Source organism: Ambystoma mexicanum, chromosome 1p (genome assembly GCF_040938575.1).
Source record: "Ambystoma mexicanum isolate Mex_15411 chromosome 1p, UKY_AmexF1_1, whole genome shotgun sequence".
Classification (NCBI taxonomy): Eukaryota; Metazoa; Chordata; class Amphibia; order Caudata; family Ambystomatidae; genus Ambystoma; species Ambystoma mexicanum.
Window position 1 is genome coordinate 1,037,374,191 of NC_090921.1, and position 5,520 is coordinate 1,037,379,710.

Below are 5,520 nucleotides of genomic sequence, written 5' to 3' on the forward strand. Positions count from 1 at the left end.
CATTTTTTTAATTGGGAACTGATGTGCTTTTACTCAATTCGGGAACCTCACAAGCCAAATTTGTAGTATTTTGCACGAATTGCAAGAGATGTTTGCATGTCGACGGTTGAAGTGGAAGCTCGTATTGAGCTTGCTAGAAAATGGTTTGCCAAACCTTCGATAGCTCAGTTGGTAGAGCGGAGGACTAGAGTGGTAAAACAGGCATCCTTAGGTCGCTGGTTCAAATCCGGATTGAAGGACTTATGCCAAATGCAAATTTTATTGAATACTTGGAAAGTAAAATACCTGGAAAGTAAAATAACAGACAATTTATAATTATATTATATTTCATGACTGAAAATAGATGCCTTTTGCTTTGAGGCTGTGGCCACGTTATTTTTCGGTCCGACACCAATCTTCATTGGTTTCCTGTGTGGTATTTTGGATCCCCATCTCTTGCTATGAACTGGCAAAACAGCAGAATCTCCTTGAACAATCTTGATTTCTCATGGGAAATGAGAGAACACTACACTCCATCCAAGGTATTAAAATATTGTTAAGGCCGAACACTGCTGAATACTCTGAGGAGATGGCCTGTGAGGCGCTGCCTTTCAACTTTTCCCCCTTAGTATGGTGGTCAGTAACATGCGGGAGACTGCGGAGGGGGTCATTTTTTTAATTGTCAACTGATGTGCTTTTACTCAATTCGGGAACCTCACAAGCCAAATTTGTAATATTTTGCACAAATTGCAAGAGATGTTTACAAGTCGACTTTTGAAGTGGAAGCTCGTATTGAGTTTGCTAGAGAATGATTTGCCAAGCTTTGGATGTAGTGGTAAAACAGACATCCTTATGTCGCTGGTTCAAATCTGGCTCGAAGGACTTTTGCCAAATACAAATTTTATTGAATACTTGGAAAGTAAAATACTTGAAAAGTAAAATAACAGACAATTTATAATTATATTATATTTCATCACTGAAAATAGATGCCTTTTGCTTTGAGGATGTGGCCATGTTATTTTTCTGTCCGACACCAATCTTCGTTGGTTTCCTGTGAGGTGTTTTGGATCCCCATCTCTTGCTATGAACTGACAAAACAGCAGAATCCCCTTGACAATCTTGATTTCTCAAGGGAAATGAGAGAACACTATGCACCATCCAAGATATTAAAATATTGTCAAGGCCGAACACGGATGAATACTCTAAGGAGATGGCCTGTGAGGCGCCACCTTTCAACTTTTCCCCCTTAGTATGGTGGTCAGTAACATGCGGGAGACTGCGGAGGGGGTCATTTTTTTAATTGGGAACTGATGTGCTTTTACTCAATTCGTGAACCTCACAAGCCAAATTTGTAGTATTTTGCACGAATTGCAAGAGATGTTTGCATGTCGACGGTTGAAGTGGAAGCTCGTATTGAGCTTGCTAGAGACCGATTTGCAAAGCCTTCGATAGCTCAGTTGGTAGAGCAGAGGACTGTAGTGATGAAACAGGCATCCTTACATCGCTGGTTCAAATCCAGCTCGAAAGACTTTTGCCAAATGCAAATTTTATTGAATACTTGGAAAGTAAAATACTTGGAAAATAAAATAACAGACAATTTATAATTATATTATATCTCATCACTGAAAATAGATGCCTTTTGCTTTGAAGCTCTGGCCACGTTATGTTTCTGTCCAACACCAATCTTCATTGGTTTCCTGTGAGGTGTTTTGGATCCCCATCTCTTGCTATGAACTGACAAAACAGCTGAATCTCCTTGACAATCTTAATTTTTCAATGGAAATGAGAGAACAGTATACACCATCTAAGATATTAAAATATTGTCAAGGCCCAACACTGCTGAATACTCTGAGGAGATGGCCTGTGAGGCGCCGCCTTTGAACTTTTCCTCCTTAGTATGATATGATATGATATGATATGGTATTTGTAACGCGCCTATACACAAGTGTTTCAAGGCGCGACGAGGCAGGGAGGGAGGGAAACAAGGGGAAAACAGACAAACGATCCTACTAGGCCAGGTGTCATTCAGATCGCGCAAGTGCAGAGGTAAGGGGAAAAGGAGGAAGTGCAGGGGGGAGGAGGTGGGGGGGGAAGTGCAGTACAAGGTAAGTAGCGTAAAAAAAAATAAAATAAAATAAAATAATAATAAATAATAAATAGAAAGGGCCAGCTGGTGGCAAGTGCGAGGTAAGTGCAGAGCAAGTGCTGGGAAAGGGGCTGTAGGGATACAGTGACAGTCCCACAGTGCAGGGGGAGCCGGGGAGGCAGTGCAGGTGGAGAGTGGCTGGGCCCTGGACCGAGGTTGCTGAGAGTGGCCCAGATGCAGGTTTGAGCTGAGTTCAGTGGGGAGTTAAGCAGGATTAGCAGGGGAGAGGGAGAGAGAAGGCAGAAGCGAAGAGGAAGGTTTTGAGGTGCTTCCGGAACCGGAGATGGTTCTCCTCAAGTTTCAGGGAGGCAGGAAGGCTGTTCCAGAGGGAGGCCCCTGCTGCGGAGAGAGATCTACCCCCAGCTCGTTGCTTCGAGAAACGGCTGACCATGAGCGAGTTGGAGACGGATGAGCGAAGGGCTCGTGAAGGAAGATATTTAGGAAGAGAGAGTTGGAGGTATTTTGGTCCCAGGCCCCAGAAGGCCTTGTGGACAATGCAGAGGGTTTTGAACTTGATCCTCTCGGCCACTGGGAGCCAGTGAAGAGATTTCAGTCCTGGAGAGATACGGTCCCTGGGCTTGAGGCCAAGGACAAGTCTCGCAGTTCTGTTCTGGATAAGTTGCAGAGGGCGGAGAGTGGAGGCAGGCAGATTAAGATAGAGGCTGTTACAGTAGTCCAGCCTTGAGAGAACCAGGGCTCGAGAGACAGTGAGCTTCTGAGGGAAGGAGAGGAAGGGAAGAAGGGCTCGTGAAGGAAGATATTTAGGAAGAGAGAGTTGGAGGTATTTTGGTCCCAGGCCCCAGAAGGCCTTGTGGACAATGCAGATGGTTTTGAACTTGATCCTCTCGGCCACTGGGAGCCAGTGAAGAGATTTCAGTCCTGGAGAGATACGGTCCCTGGGCTTGAGGCCAAGGACAAGTCTCGCAGTTCTGTTCTGGATAAGTTGCAGAGGGCGGAGAGTGGAGGCAGGCAGATTAAGATAGAGGCTGTTACAGTAGTCCAGCCTTGAGAGAACCAGGGCTCGAGAGACAGTGAGCTTCTGGGGGAAGGAGAGGAAGGGAAGAATACCTCTGAGGAGGTGCAGCTGGTAGTGTGACTTCTTAGAAACGTCAGATATATGAGGAGAGAAGGAGAGTGTGGAGTCGAAGATGACCCCCGAGGTATGGTGGTCAGTAACATGCGGGAGAATGCGGAGGGGGTCATTTTTTTAATTGGGAACTGATGTGCTTTTACTCAATTCGGGAACCTCACAATCCAAATTTGTAGTATTTTGTACGAATTGCAAGAGATGTTTGCATGTCGACGGTTGAAGTGGAAGCTTGTATTGAGCTTGCTAGAAAATGACTTGCCAAACCTTCGATAGCTCAGTTGGTAGAGCAGAGGACTGTAGTATTAATACAGGCATCCTTAGGTCGCTGGTTCAAATCCGGCTCGAAGGACTTTTGCCAAATGCAAATTTTATTGAATACTTGGAAAGTAAAATACTTGGAAAATAAAATAACAGACAATTCATAATTATATTATATTTCATCACTGAAAATAGATGCCTTTTGCTTTGAGGCTGTGGCCATGTTATTTTTCTGTCCGACACCCATCTTCGTTGGTTTCCTGTGAGGTGTTTTGGATCCCCATCTCTTGCTATGAACTGACAAAACAGCAGAATCCCCTTGACAATCTTGATTTCTCAAGGGAAATGAGAGAACACTATACACCATCCAAGATATTAAAATATTGTCAAGGCCCAACACGGCTGAATACTCTGAGGAGATGGCCTGTGAGGCGCCGCCTTTCAACTTTTCCCCCTTAGCATGGTGATCAGTAACATGCGAGAGACTGCGGAGGGGGTCATTTTTTTAAATGGGAACTGATGTGCTTTTACTCAATTCGTGAACCTCACAAGCCAAATTTGTAGTATTTTGCACGAATTGCAAGAGATGTTTACATGTCGACGGTTGAAGTGGAAGCTCGTATTGAGCTTGCTAGTGACCAATTTGCCAAGCCTTCGATAGCTCAGTTGGTAGAGCAGAGGACTGTAGTGGTGAAACAGGCATCCTTACATCGCTGGTTCAAATCCAGCTCGAAGGACTTTTGCCAAAAGCAAATTTTATTGAATACTTGGAAAGTAAAATACTTGGAAAATAAAATAACAGAAATTTATAATTATATTATATTTCATCACTGAAAATAGATGCCTTTTGCTTTGAGGCTCTGGCCACGTTATGTTTCTGTCCAACACCAATCTTCATTGGTTTCCTGTGAGGTGTTTTGGGTCCCCATCTCTTGCTATGAACTGACAAAACAGCTGAATCCCCTTGACAATCTTGATTTCTCACGGGAAATGTGAGCACACTATACACCATCCAAGATATTAAAATATTGTCAAGGCCCAACACGGCTGAAAACTCTGAGGAGATGGCCTGTGAGGCGCCGCCTTTCAACTTTTCCCCCTTAGTATGGTGGTCAGTAACATGCGGGAGACTGCGGAGGGGGTCATTTTTTTAATTGGGAACTGATGTGCTTTTACTCAATTTGTGAACCTCACAAGCCAAATTTGTAGTATTTTGCACGAATTGCAAGAGATGTTTGCATGTCGACGGTTGGAGTGGAAGCTCGTATTGAGTTTGCTAGAGAATGATTTTCCAAGCCTTGGATGTAGTGGTGAAAAAGACATCCCTAGGTCGCTGGTTCAAATCCGGCTCGAAGGACTTTTGCCAAGTGCAAATTTTATTGAATACTTGGAAAGTAAAATACTTGGAAAGTAAAATAACAGACAATTTATAATTATATTATATTTCTTCACGGAAAATAGATGCCTTTTGCTTTGAGGCTGTGGCCACGTTATTTTTCTGTCCGACACCAATCTTCATTGGTTTCCTGTGTGGTATTTTGGATCCCCATCTCTTGCTATGAACTGGCAAAACAGCAGAATCCCCTTGACAATCTTGATTTCTCAAGGGAAATGAGAGAACACTATACACCATCCAAGATATTAAAATATTGTCAAGGCCGAACACGGCTGAATACTCTGAGGAGATGGCCTGTGAGGCGCCGCCTTTCAACTTTTCCCCCTTAGTATGGTGGTCAGTACATGCGGGAGACTGCGGAGGGGGTCATTTTTTTAATTGGGAACTGATGTGCTTTTACTCAATTCGGGAACCTCACAAGCCAAATTTGTAGTATTTTGCACAAATTGCAAGATATGTTTGCATGTCGACGGTTGAAGTGGAAGATCGTATTGAGCTTGCTAGAGAATGATTTGCCAAGCCTTCAATGCTTAGTTGGTAGAGCAGAGGACTGTAGTGGTAAAACAGGCATCCTTAGGTCGCTGGTTCAAATCCGGCTCGAAGGACTTTTGCCAAATGCAAATTTTATTGAATACTTGGAAAGTAAAATAC

At 43.7% G+C, this 5,520-nt stretch overlaps 1 non-coding gene across 1 annotated transcript; it reads left to right on the plus strand.

Moving 5' to 3' along the window:
• The first annotated feature begins 3,478 nt into the window (after window positions 1–3,478).
• TRNAY-GUA (transfer RNA tyrosine (anticodon GUA)) lies at window positions 3,479–3,564 on the plus strand. Its single transcript is given in 2 exon segments — window positions 3,479–3,515; window positions 3,529–3,564. It is a non-coding gene; the product is annotated as a tRNA-Tyr (tRNA).
• The last annotated feature ends 1,956 nt before the right edge of the window (window positions 3,565–5,520 follow it).